The sequence below is a fragment of the Oncorhynchus clarkii genome, chromosome 20, assembly GCF_045791955.1.
Source record: "Oncorhynchus clarkii lewisi isolate Uvic-CL-2024 chromosome 20, UVic_Ocla_1.0, whole genome shotgun sequence".
Classification (NCBI taxonomy): domain Eukaryota; kingdom Metazoa; phylum Chordata; class Actinopteri; order Salmoniformes; family Salmonidae; genus Oncorhynchus; species Oncorhynchus clarkii.
In genome coordinates this window covers 48,401,142-48,421,693 of record NC_092166.1, presented here as the reverse complement: position 1 = coordinate 48,421,693, position 20,552 = coordinate 48,401,142, and the positions used below count along the sequence as shown (strand labels likewise).

The 20,552-nt window shown below is 46.2% G+C and overlaps 1 protein-coding gene and 1 pseudogene across 1 annotated transcript in view; both read right to left on the bottom strand.

The window, feature by feature from the left end:
• Positions 1-3,169: 3,169 nt before the first annotated feature.
• On the bottom strand, positions 3,170-17,965 carry LOC139377108 (twinkle mtDNA helicase-like; annotated as a pseudogene).
• A 1,849-nt stretch (positions 17,966-19,814) lies between these two features.
• Positions 19,815-20,552, bottom strand: part of LOC139376449 (semaphorin-4G-like) — a 75,968-nt gene continuing 75,230 nt past the window's right edge. The window contains exon 16 of the mRNA XM_071119064.1: positions 19,815-20,441. The gene's annotated coding sequence lies outside the window, so the exon portion shown is untranslated. The remainder of the gene's footprint in view (positions 20,442-20,552) is intronic.

Here is a 20,552-nt window from a genome sequence, read left to right as displayed (position 1 = left end):
GCAATAGTTTGTGTCGGGGGGCTAGTGTCGGTCTGTTATATCTGGAGGATTTCTCCTGTCTTATCGGGAGCCTGTGTGAATTTAAGTATGCTCCCTCTAATTCTCTCTCTCTCCCTCCCCTTCCAGAGGACTACCTTGCCTGATGACTCCTTGCTGTCCCCAGTCTACGTGGTCTTGCTAATCCAGTATCTACTGTTCTGCCTGCGGCTATGGAACCCTGACCTGTTCACCGGACGTGTTACCTTGTCCCGGACCTGCTGTTTTCGACTCTCTCCCTAGCGCACCTGCTGTCTCTGCTATGAAAAGCTAACTGACATTTACTCCTGAGGTGCTGACCTATTTCACCCTCGACAACCACTGGGATTATTATTATTTGACCCTGCTGGTCATCTTTGAACATCTTCGCCATATTCTGTTATAATCTCCCCCCGGCACAGCCAGAAGAGGACTGGCCACCCCTCAGAGCCTGGTTCCTCTCTAGGTTTCTTCCAAGGTTCCTGCCTTTCTAGGGAGTTTTTCCTAGCCACTGTGCTTCTACATCTGCATTGCTTGCTGTTTGGGGTTTTAGGCTGTGTTTCTGTAAAGCACTTTATGTAAAAAGGTCTTTATAAATACATTTGATTGATTGAGTCTCTCTACTAAATGATATATAAACAAGGTCATCTGACACCTGTGAAGTTTCATTGGCCAATCAGAGACAAGTATGCACACCAGTCTAAAGCCTCAACATAATTTACCACCTCACGACACACAGGTGATGAGGGTAATTTAATCACCTCCTTTGTCAATGATTAAAGCCATATTGACTCACAACAGGAATCTAACACAAACAATATACATTTACTCCTTAAAGGACCCCAGGACAAAGAAGCTAAACATTGTCCACCAACATTCACTCCTTAAAGGACCCTAGGTCAAAGAAGCTAAACATTGTCCACCAACATTCACTCCTTAAAGGACCCCAGGACAAAGAAGCTAAACAGTGTCCACCAACATTCATCCTTAAAGGACCACAGGACAAAGAAGCTAAACATTGTCCACCAACATTCACTCCTTAAAGGACCCTAGGTCAAAGAAGCTAAACATTGTCCAACAACATTCACTCCTTAAAGGACCCCAGGACAAAGAAGCTAAACATTGTCCACCAACATTCACTCCATAAAGGACTCCTTAAAGCACAGAACTGGCTCATCCATACATACAATATACGATAATACTCAGCTGTAGGTTAACTACATAGGCCTCCTGTACACAAGTCACGCATGATCATGTATGGAAACTCAGAGCAGAAACTGTTTTGGTGAATTACAAAGAGAGGTCGACCGATTATGATTGTTCAACGCCGATACCGATTATTGGAGGACCAAAAAGCCGATACCGATTAATCGGACGATTTTTATTTATTCATTTGTAATAATGACAGTTACAACAATACTGAATGAACACTTATTTGAACTTAATATAATACATCAATAAAATCAATTCAGCCTCAAGTAAATAATGAAACATGTTCAATCTGGTTTAAATAATGCAAAAGCAAAGTGTTGGAGAAGAAAGTAAAAGTGCAATATGTGCTATGTAAGAAAGCTAACGTTTCAGTTCATTGCTCAGAACATGAGAACATATGAAAGCTGGTGGTTCCTTTTAACATGAGTCTTCAATGTTCCCAGGTAAGACATTTTAGGTTGTAGTTATTATAGGAATTATAGGACTATTTCCCTCTATACCATTTGTATTTCATTAACCTTTGACTATTGGATGTTCTTATAGGCACTTTAGTATTGCCAGTGTAACAGTATAGCTTCCGTCCCTCTCCTCGCTCCTCCCTGGGCTCGAACCAGGAACACAACGACAACAGCCACTCTCGAAGCTGCGTTACCCATGCAGAGCAAGGGAAACAACCACTGCAAACGTTTGAAACGCTATTAGCCCGCGATAACTAGATAGCCATTTCACTTCGGTTACACCAGCCTCATTTCGGGAGTTGATAGGCTTGAAGTCATAAACAGAGCAATGCTTGACGCACAACGAAGAGCTGCTGGCAAAACGCACGAATATGCTGTTTGAATTAATGTTTACACGCCTGCTTCTGCCTACCACCTGTAACGGTTTTCTTGAGTCGGAGGAGAGGCGGACCACAACGCAGCGTGGTTATTATTCATGGTTCTTTAATATAGAAACTATACATGAATAGACTAACAAAACAAGAAATGTGAAAAAACCAAAACAGCCCTATCTGGTGCAAACACAGAGACAGGAACAATCACCCACAAAACCCAACACCAAACAGGCTACCTAAATATGGTTCCCAATCAGAGACAATGACTAACACCTGCCTCTGATTGAGAACCATATCAGGCCAAACATAGAAATAGAAAAACTAGACATGTAACATAGAATGCCCACTCAGATCACACCCTGACCAAACAAAACATAGAAACATACAAAGCAAACTATGGTCAGGGTGTGACAGTACCCCCCCCCCCCCCCAAGGTGCGGACTCCGGCCGCAAAACCTGAACCTGTTGGGGAGGGTCTGGGTGGGCATCTGTCCGCGGTGGCGGCTCTGGTGCTGGACGTGGCCCCCACTTCACCATAGTCTTAGTCCGCCCCATTGTCCGCTTCCGTGGCCTCCTAACCACGGCGACCCTTCTAAATGACCCCACTGGACTGAGGGGCAGCTCGGGACAGAGGGGCAGCTCGGGACAGAGGGGCAGCTCGGGACAGAGGGGCAGCTCGGGACAGAGGGGCAGCTCGGGACAGAGGGGCAGCTCGGGACAGAGGGGAAGCTGAGGGGCGGAAGCTCGGCGCTGAGGGGCGGAAGCTCTGCGCTGAGGGGCGGAAGCTCTGCGCTGAGGGGCGGAAGCTCTGCGCTGAGGGGCTCTGGCGCCACTGGGCTGAGGGGCTCTGGCGCCTCTGGGCTGAGGGGCTCTGGCGCCTCTGGGCTGAGGGGCTCTGGCGCCTCTGGGCTGACTGGCGGCACTGGCGGCTCCTTGCAGACTGGCGGCACTGGCGGCTCCTTGCAGACTGGCGGCACTGGCGGCTCCTTGCAGACTGGCGGCACTGGCGGCTCCTTGCAGACTGGCGGCACTGGCGGCTCCTTGCAGACTGGCGGCACTGGCGGCTCCTTGCAGACTGGTGGCACTGGTGGCACTGGGCAGACGGGTAGCTCAGATGGCGCTTGGCAGACGGGAAGCTCCGGCAACGCTGGAGAGGAAGGCTCTAGCAGCACCGGAGAGGTGGGAGACTCCGGCAGCGCTGGAGAGGAGGAAGGCTCCGGCAGCGCTGGACAGGCGGGAGCACCTGTAAGGATGAGACGGAGAGACAGCCTGGTGCGGGGGGCCGCCACCGGAGGGCTGGTGCGTGGAGGTGGTACCGGATAGACCGGACCGTGCAGGCGCACTGGAGCTCTTGAGCACCGAGCCTGCCCAACCTTACCCGGTTGAATGGTCCCGTTCGCCCTGCCAGTGCGGCGAGGTGGAATAGCCCGCAATGGGGTATGCAGGCGAACCGGGGACACCGTGCGCAAGGCTGGTGCCATGTAAGCCGGCCCAAGGAGACGCACTGGAGACCAGAAGCGTAGAGCCGGCTTCATGGCACTTGGCTCGATGCCCACTCTAGCCTGGCCGATACGCAGAGCTGGAATGTACCGCACCGGGCTATGCACCCGCACTGGGGACACCGCGCGCTCCAAAGCATAACACGGTGCCTGCCCGGTCTCTCTAGCCCTCCGGTAAGCACAGGAAGTTGGCTCAGGTCTCCTACCTGGCTTCGCCATACTTCCTGTGTGCCCCCCTCCAATAAATTTTTGGGGCTTCCTTGCCAGCCGTGTTCCCTCATATCCCCGGCTCCTCTCTCCGGCTGCCTCTGCTCTCCTAGCTGCCTCCACCTGTTCCCATGGAAGGCGATCCTTTCCCGCCAGGATCTCCTCCCATGTGTAGCAACCCTTGCCATCCAATACATCGTCCCATGTCCATTCCTCTTTGCGCCGCTGTTGCTGTTGCCCGTTACCACGCCGCTTGGTCCTGTTGTGGTGGGTGATTCTGTAACGGTTTTCTTGAGTCGAAGGAGAGGCGGACCAAAACGCAGCGTGGTTTTATTCATGGTTCTTTAATAAAGAAACTATACATGAATAGACTAACAAAACCAGAAATGTGAAAAAACCACAACAGCCCTATCTGGTGCAAACACAGAGACAGGAACAATCACCCACAAAACCCAACACCAAACAGGCTACCTAAATATGGTTCCCAATCAGAGACAATGACTAACACCTGCCTCTGATTGAGAACCATATCAGGCCAAACATAGAAATAGACAAACTAGACATGTAACATAGAATGCCCACTCAGATCACACCCTGACCAAACAAAACATAGAAATATACAAAGCAAACTATGGTCAGGGTGTGACACCACCACTTAGTCAGATACTTAGATACATGTATGCTTGTATGCTCAGTCAGATTATATGCAAAGCAGAACACACTAGATAATATCTAGTAATATCATCAACCATGTGTAGTTAACTAGTGATTATGATTGACTGTTTTTTATAAGATAAGTTTAAAGCTAGCTAGCAACTTCCTTGTGGAGTGCAACGAGAGAGGCAGGTCGTTATTGCGATGGACTAGTTAACTGTAAGGTTGCAAGATTGGATCCCCCGAGCTGACAAGGTGAAAATCTGTTGTTCTGCCCCTGAACGAGGTAGTTAACCTAGGCCGTCATTGAAAATAAGAATGTGTTCTTAACTGACTTGCCTAGTTAAATAAAGGTATAAAAAAATGTGTTATGAAAACTTGAAATCGGCCCTAATTAATCGGCCATTCCGATTAATCGGTCAACCTCTAATTACAAACACCCTTGTCTGCATCTCCAATTCTGATCATATGCTTGACAAAAGCGCTTCACGTTTAAATGAGGCAAACAAGCAGCAATGCGGTGGGTCAGCTATCTTTCAATTATTACTTTTCAAAAGTCATTCATTGACAACATCCATATCATAGTAACCTTATTTGACATAACTATTTTCACCTTTAGATAACAGCTTTCACCCCACCTTTCAGTCACAAAAGCAAGCACATTCTCCAATCAGGTGACAAATCATCAATATTAAGCAATATTTTTTTTCAGGATATTATATCATACTCTGTACCATAAACGGAAACCCAAATAGCTTTTTTCTGTCATATCATATCATATCAAATCATAACATAATACATTATATAATGCCATACCCTGAGACCCTGTACTTTGCTTAGATCAATGAGTGTTGTCTGTCCTCTATGGCTCTTCCCCTCTCCATCTGTTGTGCCCTTCCCTGTTGCAGGAGTCTTAACAGCTCTTAGCGTTTTGGTAGCTTTGGGTGGCCTCTCCAAATTCACTAGTTTCTCATTTTTAACCGTTGTCTCCTTCTTTACAGTTGTCTCCTCCTTCTTTAGAGTCTATCCTAAAGTCTCCTCGTTCTCTGACCCCTCCCCCTTGTCACCTTTGACCTTTCTCAGCTTGTACCAACACACATTGATTAAAAATACATTGGTGACAGTGTGTGTGTGTGTTACAGTGAATCTCTTTGATTGAAAAATTATTTGGGTCTGTGAAACTAATATATATACATGCAACTGTTGTTGATAACGTTGTCACAAACACCCCCTATTGATCAAACAAGGAGAAGCACCCAACACTGACAGGTTTAATAAAAACACTGCATGCTTTAGAGAGGCATACAAGGAAAGAGCGTTATATTGATGTCTATAACTATATTATTCAGAATTAGATGTAACCCTCCACTCACTTTGGCTGTTCCAAAGATGGATGCAGTCTAGTTCTCTGTTGTCCTCCTCCTTCCTGGGTTGGAGGATCAGAGTGACATTACAGCTGCTGTTGGTGGCAAACTTCCTGAAAGCTCCGATAATGTCTTCCCGGATGGCCCATCATGAGGTTGTCAATGATCACGTGACTGATGACATAGCGGTACTCAGCGTGTTGCATGGTGTCCTGCAGAGGGAGAGAGAGGAGGGAGTTATTTACAACTCAAGCAGTACAGTACACCTATTGATTGACATATCACTTAACACTTTCAGAGGACTCACTTGATGTTCTGCTGCCCATGGAAGGTCATAAAGTAGAGGGGTAGGTCCTCAACCCTGTCAGCCCACGAGTCATACTGGTCCAGGTTCCCCTCCAGCCTATGCACGGCGAACTGGGTCAGCATGATCTAGGCCAGGCGCACGTTGTTGATCTCAAAGGTGCCCCACAGCGGGTTGACACCCTGCATGCACGGGTCCAGGGCAAACTCACTGATGAAGGTGGTCTTGACGCTGCCCGTGGTTCCTGGAGGTCAAGAAAATATGAGAGGTATGGTAAAGTGAGTTCGAGGCACAATCAACAGACGGATCAATTGCTTAGTTTTACTTTTGTTTTGACTTACACAGCGAAGCAATATTCTCACTCAGTCTAGTCTCAGGTTAAAAATCAATCCCCCATTTGAAGAATATTCTTCCATAGCTAACTATATACTTCAGTGTAAAGCATCATGACCAAATGTCAATGTGCATGCCAACCAACTATAGACTATACTTGTGAAGACAGTCAGCTCCCACTTTTGAAGGGCCTTCATTATCTTGTTGAGCTCCCTCTGATCCACTTTTTATTTTTAACCTTATTTAACTAGGCAAGTAAGTTAAGAACAAATTCTAATTTACAATGACAGCCTACCAGGGAACAGTGGGTTAACTGCCTTGTTCAGGGGCAGAATGACAGGTTTTTACCTTGTCAGCTCAGGGATTTGATCCAGCAGCCTTTCAGTTACTGACCCAATGCTCTAACCACTAGGCTACCTGTTGCCCACCCACCTGCTCTGTGTTGGCCAGCTCCCCAAAGACATCCTCCCTGAGCTGCCTGAACGACACAATGGACTTTTGGGTGGCGGGGATGAAGGCTTTGACGATGCAGGTCAGGTTCCTGCCCTCGGCCAAGGCCTCTCGGGTGCACCAGTGAGCAGCGCTTCAGGCCCAGCTTCCTGGAGAAGATCTTGGAGGCCTCCCAGGAGCGCATGTCGCCTCCCAGCCACAGGGTGACCCATTTGAACTGCTCCAGGTAGGGCAGGAGGGCCGGAGGCAGAGCGTTAACCCTCCGGGGAAGCTATCCAGTGTTGCATTTTGTTTAGCCTAGCCAGCTGCTGTAAATGTCAATTTGTGTTTATTAGCTGTCCCTGTCAGTAAGTTCACATTTTTTATAATGTTTTGGTATGATCATGTGTTTCATTTCAAGTACCTAGCTGTAGGCTTAAAGAAACATCAACTCATATACTTTGCATAGAAACCCAAATAAAAGCATTTAAAGTGCATTCAGAAAGTATTCAGACCACTTTTCTGTAACACGTTCTGTTACAGCCTTAAGTTCATATAGCTTAATTTGTTTTCCCCCCTCATCAATCTACACACATTACCCCTTAATGACAAAGCAAAAACAAGGTTTTTGAATTTTTAGCAAATTTAAACCCCCCCCAAAAAACTGAAATATCACATTTACGCAAGTATTTAGACCCTTTGCTATGAGACTCGAAATTGAGCTCAGGTGCGTCCTGTTTCCATTGATCATCCTTGAGATGTTTCTACAACAGTTGCGACCCGTCATTCACCTTTTTTGAGCACCACAATTTTAGCTTAACATTTTTTATGTTATTATTTATTTTTAAGTGGAGTGGTTGCATGTTATGCATGTTATTTTGACATTAATACGTGCCACACATCAGTTTGCAAACAAGTTAAAAAATAAAATAAATAATTGAGTTAATAAAGGGACAGCTTTATGTAGGCCCTAACAGTGTGTGTGCACCGTTTGTCACCATTATAATGCAATTCATGTATTGTTTAGTGTTGTGTTTTGTTGTGTAGTGTAGTGGCTTTGCTGGCATGCACCCCCCCCCCCCCCCCCCCCCCCCAATCAAAAAAATGTAGTTTGCCCAACCAAGATTCACAAGCTAAAATCACCACTGTTCTTCAACTTGATTGGAGTCCACCGGTGGTGAATTCAATTGATTGGACATGATTTGGAAAGTCACACGCCTGTCTATATAAGGTCCCACAGTTGACAGTGCATGTCAGAGCAAAAACCAAGCCATGAGGTCGAAGGAATTGTCCGTAGAGCTCCGAGACAGGATTGTGTCGAGGCACAGATCTGGGGAAGGGTACCAAAAATGTCTGCAGCATTGACAGACCCCAAGAACACAGTGGCCTCCATCAATCTGAAATGAAAGAAGCTTGGAACCACCAAGACTCTTCCTAGAGATGGCCGCCCAGCCAAACTGAGCAATCGGGGGAGAAGGGCCTTGGTCAGGGAGGTGTCCAAGAACCCGATGGTCACTCCAACAGAGCTCCAGAGTTCCTCTGTGGAGATAGGAGACACTTCCAGAAGGACAACCATCTCTGCAGCACTCCACCAATCAGGCCTTTATGGTAGAGTAGCCAGACGGAAGCCACTCCTCAGTAAAAGGCGCATGACAGCCCACTTAAAATTTGCCAAGAGGCACCTAAATAACTCTCAGACCATGAGAAACAAGATTCTCTGGTCTGATGAAACCAAGATTGAACTCTTTATCCTGAATGCCAAGCGTTACATCCGGAGGAAACCTGGCAGCGTCCTTACGGTGAAGCATGGTGGTGGCAGCATCATGCTGTGGGGATGTTTTTCAGCGGCAGGGACTGGGAGACTAGTCAGGATCGAGGGAATGATGAACAAAGTGAAGTACAGAGAAATCTTTGATGAAAACCTGCTCCAGAGCGCTCAGGACCTCAGACTGGGGTGAATGTTCACCTTCCTACAGGACAATAACCTAAAGCACATAGCCAAGACAATGCAGGTGGCTTCGGGACCAGTCTCTAAATGTCCTTGAATGGCCCAGCCAGAGTCCGGACTTGAACCTGATCAAACATCTCTGGAGAGACCTGAAAATAGCTGTGCAGCAATGCTCCCCAACCAACCTGAAAGAGCTTGAGAGGATCTGCAGAGAAGAATGGGAAAAACCCAAAAACAGGTGTGCCAAGCTTGGTAGCGTCATACCCAAGAAGTCTTGGGGCTGTAATCGCTGCCAAAGATTCTTCAACAAAGTACTTAGTAAAGGGTCTGAATACTCATTGGAATGTATTATCTGTTTTTTATTTATTTACACATTTGCAAAAAAAAGTATCCATTATGGAATAAGGCTGAAACGTCACACAATGTGGAAAAAGTCAAGGGGTCTGACAACCTTCCAAATGCACTGTATATGCTCTATATACAGTTTAAGTCGGAAGTTAGGATAGGCTGGAGTCATTAACACTCGTTTTTCAACCACTCCACAAATTTCTTGTTAACAAACTATAGTTTTGGCAAGTCGGTTAGGACATCTACTTTGTGGATGACTCAAGTTATTTTTCCAACAATTGTTTACAGACAGATTATTCACTTTCTTATGGAATATCTACATAGGCGTACAGAGGCCCATTATCAGCGACCATCACTCCTGTGTTCCAATGGCACGTTGTGTTAGCTAATCCCAGTTTATCATTTTAAATGGCTAATTGATCATTAGAAAACCCATTTGCAATTATGTTAGCATAGCTGAAAACTGTTGTTCTGATTAAAGAAGCAATTAAACTGGCATTATTTACTAGTTGAGTATCTGGAGCATCAGCATTTGTGGGTTCGATTACAGTCTCAAAATGACCAGAAACAAAGCACTTTCTTCTGAAACTCGTCAGTCTATTCTTGTTTTGAGAAATGAAGGCGATTCCATGCAAGAAATTGCAAAGAAACTGAAGATCTCGTACAACGCTGTGTACTACTCCCTTCACAGAACAGTGCAAAACTGGCTCTAAAATCAAATCAAATCAAAGTTTATTTGTCACGTGCACCAAATACAACAGGTGGCAAAATTACAGTGAAATTACTTACAGGCTCTAACCAATAGTGCGGAGAAAAGAAAGTATGTGTGTGTAGGTAAGTAAAGAAATAAAACAACAGAAGAAAAAAAATTGAAAGTAAGAGCAGCACGGATATATACAGACACCGGTTAGTCAGGCTTATTGAGGTAGTATGTACATGTAGGTTAATTAAAGTGACTGTGCATATATAATGAACAGAGAGTAGCAGTAGTGTAAAAAGAGGGGTTGGCGGGTGTTGGGACACAATGCAGATATCCCGGTTAGCCAATGTGCGGGAGCACTGTTTGGTCGGGCCAATTGAGGTAGTATGTACATGAATGTATAGTTAAAATGACTATGCATATAAGATAAACAGAGTAGCAGCAGTGTAAAAGAGGGGTTGGGTGGGGCACACAATGCAAATAGTCCTGATAACAATTTGGTTACCTGTTCAGGGTCTTATAGCTTGGGGGTAAAAACTGTTGAGAAGCCTTTTTGTCCAAGATTTGGCACTCCGGTACCGCTTGCCATGTGGTAGTAGAGAGAACAGTCTATGACTGGGTTAGCTGGGGTTTTTGACAATTTTCAGGGCCTTCCTCTGACACTGCCTAGTGTAGAGGTCCTGGATGGCATGCAAATTGGCCGTACGCACTACCCTCTGAAGTGCCTTGCGGTCAGAGGCCGAATAATTGCCGTACCAGGCAGTGATGCAACCGGTCAGGATCCTCTCGATGTTGCAGCTGTAGAACCTTTTTAGGATCTCAGGACCCATGCCAAATCTTTTTAGTTTCCTGAGGGGGAATAGGCGTTGTCGTGCCCTCTTCATGACTATCTTGGTGTGTTTGGACCATTCTAGTTTGTTGTTGATGTGGACACCAAGGAATTTGAAGCTCTCAACCTGCTCCACTACAGCCCCGTCGATGAGAATGGGGACGTGCTCGGTGCTCCTTTTCCTGTAGTCCACAATCATCTCCTTAGTCTTGGTTACGTTGAGGGATAGGTTGTTATTCTGGCATCACCCGGCCAGGTCTCTGACCTCTTCCCTATTGGCTGTCTCGTCGTTGTCGGTGATCAGGCTTAACACTGTTGTGTCATCAGCAAACTTAATTATGGTGTTGGAGTCGTGCTTGGCCATGCAGTCGTGGGTGAACAGGGAGTACAGGAGGGGACTGAGCACACACCCCTGGAGAGCTCCAGTGTTGAGGATCAGCGTGGCAGATGTGTTGCTACCTCCCCACACCACCTGGGGGCGACCCGTCAGGAAGTCCAGTATCCAGTTGCAGAGGGAGGTGTTTAGTTCCTTAGCTTAGTGATAAGCTTTGAGGGTACTATGGTGTTGAACGCTGAGCTGTAGTCAAAGAATAGCATTCTCACGTAGGTGTTCCTTTAGTCCAGGTTTGAAAAGGCAGTGTGGAGTGCAATAGAGATTGCATCATCTGTGGATCTGTTTGGGCGGTATGCAAATTGGAGTAGGTCTAAGGTTTCTGGGATAATGGTGTTGATGTGAGCCATTACCAGCCTTTCAAAGCACTTCATGGCTACGGACATGAGTGCCATGGGTCTGTAGTCATTTAGGCAGGTTGCCTTTGTGTTCTTGGGCACAGGGACTATGGTGTGCTTGAAGCATGTTGATATTACAGACTCAATCAGGGACATGTTGAAAATGTCAGTGAGAACACCTGCCAGTTGGTCAGCACATGCCCGGAGCACACGTCCTGGTAATCCCTCTGGCCCCCAGCCTTGTGAATGTTGACCTGTTTAAAGGTCTTACTCACGTCGGCTACGGAGAACGTGATCACACAGTCGTCCGGAACAGCTGATGCTCTCATGCATGCCTCAGTGTTGCTTGCCTCGAAGCGAGCATAGAAGTGATTTAGCTCATCGTGTTACTGGGCAGCTCATGGCTGTGCTTCCCTTTGTAGTCTGTAATAGTTTGCAAGCCCTGCCACATCCGACGAGCGTCGGAGCCGGTGTAGTATGATTCAATCTTAGCCCTGTATTGACGGTTTGCCTGTTTGATGGTTCTTCGCAGGGCATAGCGGGATTTCATGTAAGCTTCCGGGTTAGAGTCTCACACCTTGAAAGTGGCAGCTCTACCCTTTAGCTCAGTGTGAATGTTGCCTGTAATCCATGGCTTCTGGTTGGGGTATGTACGTACAGTCACTGTGGGTATGACGTCCTCAATGCACTTATTGATAAAGCCAGTGACTGATGTGGTGTATTCCTCAATGTCATCGGAAGAATCCCAGAACATGTTCCAGTCTGTGATAGCAAAACAGTCCTGTAGTTTAGCATCTGCTTCATCTGAACATTATTTTATAGACCGAGTCACTGGTGCTTCCTGCTCTAATTTTTGCTTGTAAGCAGGAATCAGGAGGATAGAGTTGTGGTCGGATTTACCAAATGGAGGGTAAGGGAGAGCTCTGTACGCATCTCTGTGTGTGGAGTACAGGTGATCTATAATTTTTTTCCCTCTGGTTGCACATTTAACATGTTGATAGAGATTTGGTAGAACTGATTTAAGTTTCCCTGCATTAAACTTTCCGGCCACTAGGAGCACCGCCTCTGAGTGTAGTTTCCTGTTTGCTTATTTCCTTGTACAGCTGACTGAGTGCGGTCTTAGTGCCAGCATCTGTCTGTGGTGGTAAATAAACAGCCACGGAAAGTATAGCTGAGAACTCTCTAGGCAATTAGTGTGGCCTGCAATTTATCATAGTATACTCTACTTCAGGCGAGCAAAATCTAGAGACTTCCTTAGATTTTGTGCACCATTCAGCCACGATGCCGTGAAACATAGGATATTACAGTTGTTGTTGTCCCGTTGGTATGATATTCGTGATCGTATCTCGTCTAGTTTATTGTCCAATGATTGCACGTTGGCGAGTAATATTGACAGCAATGGCAGCTTTCCTTAGTTGTCTTCTGTGGGTCCGTACGAGGCATCCTGCTTCTTCTTCCTCTGCGTCGCTTCCTTTTGCGAATAATTGGGATGTCTGCCCTGTGAGGTGTTTGGAGAATATCATGTGAGTCCTGTTGCTGCTGTTGTTGTTGAAAAATCTTCATCTAATCCAAGGTGAGTGATCGCTGTCCTGATATCTACAAGATATTTTCTGCCGTAAGATATGGTTGCAGAAAAATTATGTACAAAATAATTTAGAAATATCGCAAAAAAAACACATAATAGCACAATTGGTTAGGAGACCTTAAACGGCGGCCATCTCATGAACTTCTTTGAGGAAAAGATCATGATTATTAGAAAGGAAATTATGGACTCCTCTTTAAATCTGCGTATTCCTTCAAAGCTCAGTTGTCCTGAGTCTGCACAACTCTGCCAGGACCTAGGATCAAGAGAGACACTCAAGTGTTTTAGTACTATATATCTTGACACAATGATGAAAATAATCATGGCCTCTAAACCTTCAAGCTGCATACTGGACCCTATTCCAACTAAACTACTGAAAGAGCTGCTTCCTGTGCTTGGCCCACCTATGTTGAACATAATAAACGGCTCTCTATCCACCGGATGTGTACCTGTCACGTTCTGACCTTAGTTCCTTTGTTTTGCCTTTGTTTTTGTATGGTCAGGGCGTGAGTAGGGGTGGGCAGTCTATGTTTGTTTTTCTATGTAGGTTTTTGTGTTCGGCCTAGTATCGGCCGGCTAGAGTGGGCATCGAGCCAGGTGCCATGAATCCGGCTCAGCGCATCTGGTCTCCAGTGCGTCTCCGCGGGCCGGTGTACATGGCACCAGCCTTACGCATGGTGTTCCCGGTTTGCCAGCACAGCCCAGTGTGGGCTATTCCACCTTGCCGCACTGGCCTGGCTACGGGGAGCATTCAACCAGGTAAGGTTGGGCAGGCTCGGTGCTCGAGACCTCCTGTGCGCCTTCACGGTCCGGTCTATCCAGTGCCACCTCCAGGTACCAGCCCTCCGGTGGCAGCCACCCGCACCAGGCTGTCTCTCTGTCTTCTCCCTACAGGTGCTCCCACCTGTCCAGTGCTGTCAGAGCCTTCCTCCTCTCCAGCGCTGCCAGAGTCTCCCGTCTGTCCTGAGCTGCCAGTCTCCCGTCTGTCCTGAGCTGCCAGAGTCTCCCGTCTGTTCTGAGCTGCCAGAGCCGCCAGTCTGTCCAGAGCCGTCAGTCAGCCAGGAGCTGCCAGAGCCGTCAGTCAGCTAGGAGCTGCCAGAGCCGTCAGTCAGCCAGGAGCTGCCAGAGCCGTCAGTCAGCCAGGAGCTGCCAGAGCCATCAGTCAGCCAGGAGCAGCCAGAGCCGTCAGTCAGCCATGAGCTGCCAGAGCTGCCTGTCACGCCGGCGATTCCAGAATCGCCCTTCACTCCGGAGCTGCCGGTGTTTCCCGCCTGTCCGGCGCTGCCGGAGTCTCCCGCCTATCCAGCGCTGCCAGAGCCTTCCTCCTGCCCAGTGCTGCCGGAGTCTCCCGCCTGTCCGGCGCTGCCGGAATCTCCCGTCCATTCGGGACCCGTGGCGAGGGTGCCCAGTCCGAGGTCGGCGGCGAGGGTTGCCGATCATAAGAGGCCACGGGGGAGGTTGAGGAGGCGGACAAAAACTATGGTGAAGTGGGGTCCACGTCCCGCGTCAGAGCCGCCACCGCGGACAGACGCCGACCCAGACCCTCCCCTATAGGTTCAGGTTTTGCGGGAGGAGTCCGCGCCTTTGGGGGTGTACTGACACGTTCTGACCTTAGTTCCTTTGTTTTGTCTTTGTTTTTGTATGGTCAGGGCGTGAGTTGGGGTGGGCAGTCTATGTTTGTTTTTCTATGTTGGTTTTTGTGTTCGGCCTAGTATGGTTCTCAATCAGAGGGAGGTGTCGTTAGTTGTCTCTGATTGAGAATCATACTTAGGTAGCCTTTTTCCACCTGGGTTTCGTGGGTGTTTATTTTCTGTCTTTGTGTGTGTCGCCAGACAGGACTGTTTAGGTTTTCGTTCGTTCACTTTATTGTTTTGAATTTCAGTGTTCAGTGTTGATTTATAAAAGATTACATCATGAACACTTACCACGCTGCGCATTGGTCCTCCGATCCTTCTCACTACTCCTCCTCAGAGTGGAGGAGGAGTAGCAGTGGCAGTAATAAAGCCTCTCTTGAAAAAGCCAAACCTTGACCCAGAAAATATAAAAAACTATCGGCCTATATCGAATCTTCCATTCCTCTCAAAAATTTTAGAAAAGGCTGCCTTCCTGAAGACAAACAATGTATACGAAATGCTTCAGTCTGGTTTTTAGACCCCATCATAGCACTGAGACTGCACTTGTGAAGGTGGTAAATTACCTTTTAATGGGATCAGACCGAGGCTCTGCATCTGTCCTCGTGCTCCTAAACCTTAGTGCTGCTTTTGATACCATAGATCACCACATTCTTTTGGAGAAATTGGAAACCCAAATTGGTCTACACGGACAAGTTCTGGCCTGGTTTAGATCTTATCTGTCGGAAAGATATCAGTTTGTCTCTGTGAATGGTTTGTCCTCTGACAAATCAACTGTAAATTTCGGTGTTCCTCAAGGTTCCGTTTTAGGACCACTATTGTTTTCACTATATATTTTACCCCTTGGGGATGTCATTTGAAAATATAATGTTAACTTTCACTGCTATGTGGATGACACACAGCTGTACATTTCAATGAAATATGGTGAAGCCCCAAAATTGCCCTCGCTAGAAGCCTGTGTTTCAGACCTAAGAAAGTGGATGGCTGCAAACGTTTAACTTTTAAACTCGGACAAAACAGAGATGCTTGTTCTAGGTCCCAAGAAAAAAGAGATCTTCTGTTGAATCTGACAATTACTCTATTTGATTGTACAGTCGTCTCAAATAAAACTGTGAAGGACCTCGGCGTTACTCTGGACCCTGATCTCTCTTTTGACGAACATATCAAGACTGTTTCAAGGACAGCTTTTTTCCATCTACGTAACATTGCAAAAATCTGAAATTTTCTGTCCAAAAATGACGCAGAAAAATGTATCCATGCTTTTGTTACTTCTAGGTTAGACTACTGCAATGCTCAACTTTCCGGCTACCCGGATAAAGCACTAAATAAACTTCAGTTAGTGCTAAATACGGCTGCTAGAATCCTGACTAGAACCAAACAATTTGATCATATTACTCCAGTGCTAGCCTCCCTACACTGGCTTCCTGTCAAGGCAAGGGCTGATTTCAAGGTTTTACTGTTAACCTACAAAGCAATACATGGGCTTGCTCGTACCTATCTCTCTGATTTGGTCCTGCCGTACATACCTACACGTACGCTACGGTCACAAGACGCAGGCCTCCTAATTGTCCCTTGAATTTCTAAGCAAACAGCTGGAGGCAGGGCTTTCTCAAATCAAATCAAATCAAATCAAATGTTATTTGTCACATACACATGGTTAGCAGATGTTAATGCGAGTGTAGCGAAATGCTTGTGCTTCTAGTTCCGACAATGCAGTAATAACCAACAAGTAATCTAACTAACAATTCCAAAACTACTGTCTTGTACACAGTGTGAGGGGATAACGAATATGTACATAAGGATATATGAATGAGTGATGGTACAGAGCAGCATAGGCAGATACAGTAGATTGTATCGAGTACAGTATATACATATGAGATGAGTATGTAAACAAAGTGGCATAGTTAAAGTGGCTAGTGATACATGTATTACATAAGGATACAGTCGATGATATAGAGTACAGTATATACGTATGCCTATGAGATGAATAATGTAGGGTAAGTAACATTATATAAGGTAGCATTGTTTAAAGTGGCTAGTGATATATTTACATCATTTCCCATCAATCCCATTATTAAAGTGGCTGGAGTTGAGTCAGTGTCAGTGTGTTGGCAGCAGCCACTCAATGTTAGTGGTGGCTGTTTAACAGTCTGATAGCCTTGAGATAGAAGCTTTTTTTCAGTCTCTCGGTCCCAGCTTTGATGCACCTGTACTGACCTCGCCTTCTGGATGATAGCGGGGTGAACAGGCAGTGGCTCGGGTGGTTGATGTCCTTGATGATCTTTATGGCCTTCCTGTGACATCGGGTGGTGTAGGTGTCCTGGAGGGCAGGTAGTTTGCCCCCGGTGATGCGTTGTGCAGACCTCACTACCCTCTGGAGAGCCTTACGGTTGAGGGCGGAGCAGTTGCCGTACCAGGCGGTGATACAGCCCGCCAGGATGCTCTCGATTGTGCATCTGTAGAAGTTTGTGAGTGCTTTTGGTGACAAGCCAAATTTCTTCAGCCTCCTGAGGTTGAAGAGGCGCTGCTGCGCCTTCTTCACAATGCTGTCTGTGTGAGTGGACCAATTCAGTTTGTCTGTGATGTGTATGCCGAGGAACTTAAAACTTGCTACCCTCTCCACTACTGTTCCATCAATGTGGATAGGGGGGTGTTCCCTCTGCTGTTTCCTGAAGTCCACAATCATCTCCTTAGTTTTGTTGACGTTGAGTGTGAGGTTATTTTTCTGACACCACACTCCGAGGGCCCTCACCTCCTCCCTGTAGGCCGTCTCGTCGTTGTTGGTAATCAAGCCTACCACTGTTGTGTCGTCTGCAAACTTGATGATTGAGTTGGAGGCGTGCGTGGCCACGCAGTCGTGGGTGAACAGGGAGTACAGGAGAGGGCTCAGAACGCACCCTTGTGGGGCCCCAGTGTTGAGGATCAGCGGGGAGGAGATGTTGTTGCCTACCCTCACCACCTGGGGGCGGCCCGTCAGGAAGTCCAGTACCCAGTTGCACAGGGCGGGGTCGAGACCCAGGGTCTCGAGCTTGATGACGAGCTTGGAGGGTACTATGGTGTTGAATGCCGAGCTGTAGTCAATGAACAGCATTCTCACATAGGTATTCCTCTTGTCCAGAAGGGTTAGGGCAGTGTGCAGTGTGGTTGAGATTGCATCGTCTGTGGACCTATTTGGGCGGTAAGCAAATTGGTCCGTAAACACACCGGCCAGCTGGTCTGCGCATGCTCTGAGGGCGCGGCTGGGGATGCCGTCTGGGCCTGCAGCCTTGCGAGGGTTAACACGTTTAAATGTCTTACTCACCTCGGCTGCAGTGAAGGACTCACCTCGGCTGCGGCTATAGAGCTCCATTTTTATGGAATGGTCTGCCTGCCCATGTGAGAGACGCAAACTCGGTCTCAACCTTTAAGTCTTTACTGAAGACTCATCTCTTCAGTGGGTCATATGATTGAGTGTAGTCTGGCCCAGGAGTGTGAAGGTGAACGGAAAGGCTCTGGAGCATTTGACCATGCTTGTCATTTATGAACATTTGAACATCTTGGCTATGTTCTGTTATAATCTCCACCTGGCACAGCCAGAAGAGGACTGGTCACCCCTCATAGCCTGGTTCGTCTCTAGGTTTCTTTCTAGGTTTTGGCCTTTCTGGTGAGTTTTTCCTAGCCAACGTGCTTCAACACCTGCATAGCTTGCTATTTGGGGTTTTAGGCTGGGTTTCTGTACAGCACTTTGAAATATCAGCTGATTTACGAAGGGCTATATAAATACATTTGATTTGATCTCTTCCGGCACCAACAGTAACCAGAATAGAAAGAGTAGTGGGAGGCTCCCGTGCACAACTGAGCAAGAGGACAAGTACATTAGAGTGTCTAGTTTGAGAAATGTATGCCTCACAAGTCCTCAACTGGCAGCTTCATTAAATAATACCTGCAATACACCAGTCTCAACGCCAACAGTGAAGAGGCGACTCCCGGATGCTGGCCTTCAAGTCAGAGTTGCAAATGAAAGCCATATCTCAGACTGGCCAATAAAAATAAAAGATTAAGATTGTCAAAAGAACACAGACACTGGACAGAGAAACTCTGCCTTAGAAGGCCAACATCCCGGGGGCGCCTCTTCACTGTTGACGTTGAGACTGGTGTTCTATTTTTGTGGCCATCTTGAGCCTGTAATCGAACCCACAAATGCTGATGGTCCAGATACTCAACTAGTCTAAAGAAGGCCAGTTTTATTTCTTCTTTAATCAGAACAACCGTTTTCAGCTGTGCATAATTGCAAAAGGGTTTTCTAATGATTCATTAACGTGGATTAGCTAACACAACATGCCATTGGAACACAGGAGTGATGGTTACTGATAATTGGCCTCTGTACGCCTATGTAGATATTCCATAAAAAAAATTATCCGTTTCCAGCTACAATAGTTATTTACAATATTAACAATGTCTACACTGTATTTCTGATCAATTTGATGTTATTTAATGGACAAAACAATTGCTTTCCTTAAAAAAATAAGGCAATTTCTAAATTAAACTTTTGAATTTTTTAAAAATATTTGTATAGCTTATTGTTATTTTGCTGTTAGTCAGCACCTCTACATACACTGTATGTCGGGGTTGGTAATCATCTCTAGTTGCGCCGTAATTGGCTCGGTGTTCTGTCACTCATGGGGGACAAGGATAGCCTGTTGTAGCAGTGGTAAGGATTCGCTCTCACCCTTTGTCACGGTTATGTTGCAATTAATGTATTGTTTAGTGTTGTGGCTTTGCTAGAAAATTTAGAGTTTGCCCCACCAAGATTTACATGCTAAAATCGCTACAAATGGTTATACATCATCTGCGGTTGTGAGGCCTGTTGGACATACTGCCAAATTCTCTAAATCGACATTGGAGGCAGTTTATGGTAGAGAAATTAACATGAAATTATCTGGCAACAGCTCTGGTGGACATTCCTGTTGTTTGCATGCCAATTGCACACTACCTCAAATCTTGAGGTATCTGTGGCATTGTGTTGTGTGACAAAACTGCACATTTTAGTGGCCTTTTATTGTCCCCAGCACAAGCTGCACCTGTGTTATGGTAATGCGGTTTAATCAGCTTCTTGATATGCCACACCTGTCAGGTGGATGGATTATCTTGGCAAAGGAGAAATGCTCACTAACAGGGATGTAAACAAATGAATGCAAAAAAAAATGAGAGAAATAAGCTTTTTCAGGGATTTTTTATTTCAGCTCATGAAACATGGGACCAACACTTTACATGTTGCGCTTATTTCTGTTCAGTGTAGATTGTAAAGTATTAGTAATTTCTACATCGAGCCAGAAAACAACAAAACACATAACATGGATGTAGCACATGGATGTAACACTTTACAAGGGTATACTGAATGTTCTTATGTACAGAGCAAATAAGTCCTCAGAAGAGGTATAGTGCAAATACGTCTTTTAGTCATTGTTCACTCAAATGTATTCTGTAGGTGACGTAGAGTTCAGGTCTAAACCTTGACTTGAATGTTGTCATGTCTGTATGACGTGAGTGCCTATGTTTATTGAAATTAATGTTCCACACTGTTTATGGGGACATACAGTATACTGAAGGTGTGTACTGGAGGTATACAGTATACTGAAGGTGTGTTGAGTGTAGCAGCCAGCATGTTTGCCATTTGACCATAAGTAGCAAGTACAATATCCATAACCGCATCCAAGTTCACTGCCAGTGGAGATTGGACACACTGATTGTCCTTTGGTGTGTTTTGAGCAGACACTGGCTCAGATCATCAGGGTTCGTCACACACTTCAACTTCCATTCACCAGCTTCTCCATCTCCTTGTGTATCTAAAGACAGAAAAAATATCAAAAACAGAGAGACTTTAAACATAACACCTGTAATGAGAAATGACACACACAAAAGTTTAAATGTTCAGTTTGTTCTTTCAATATTCATCC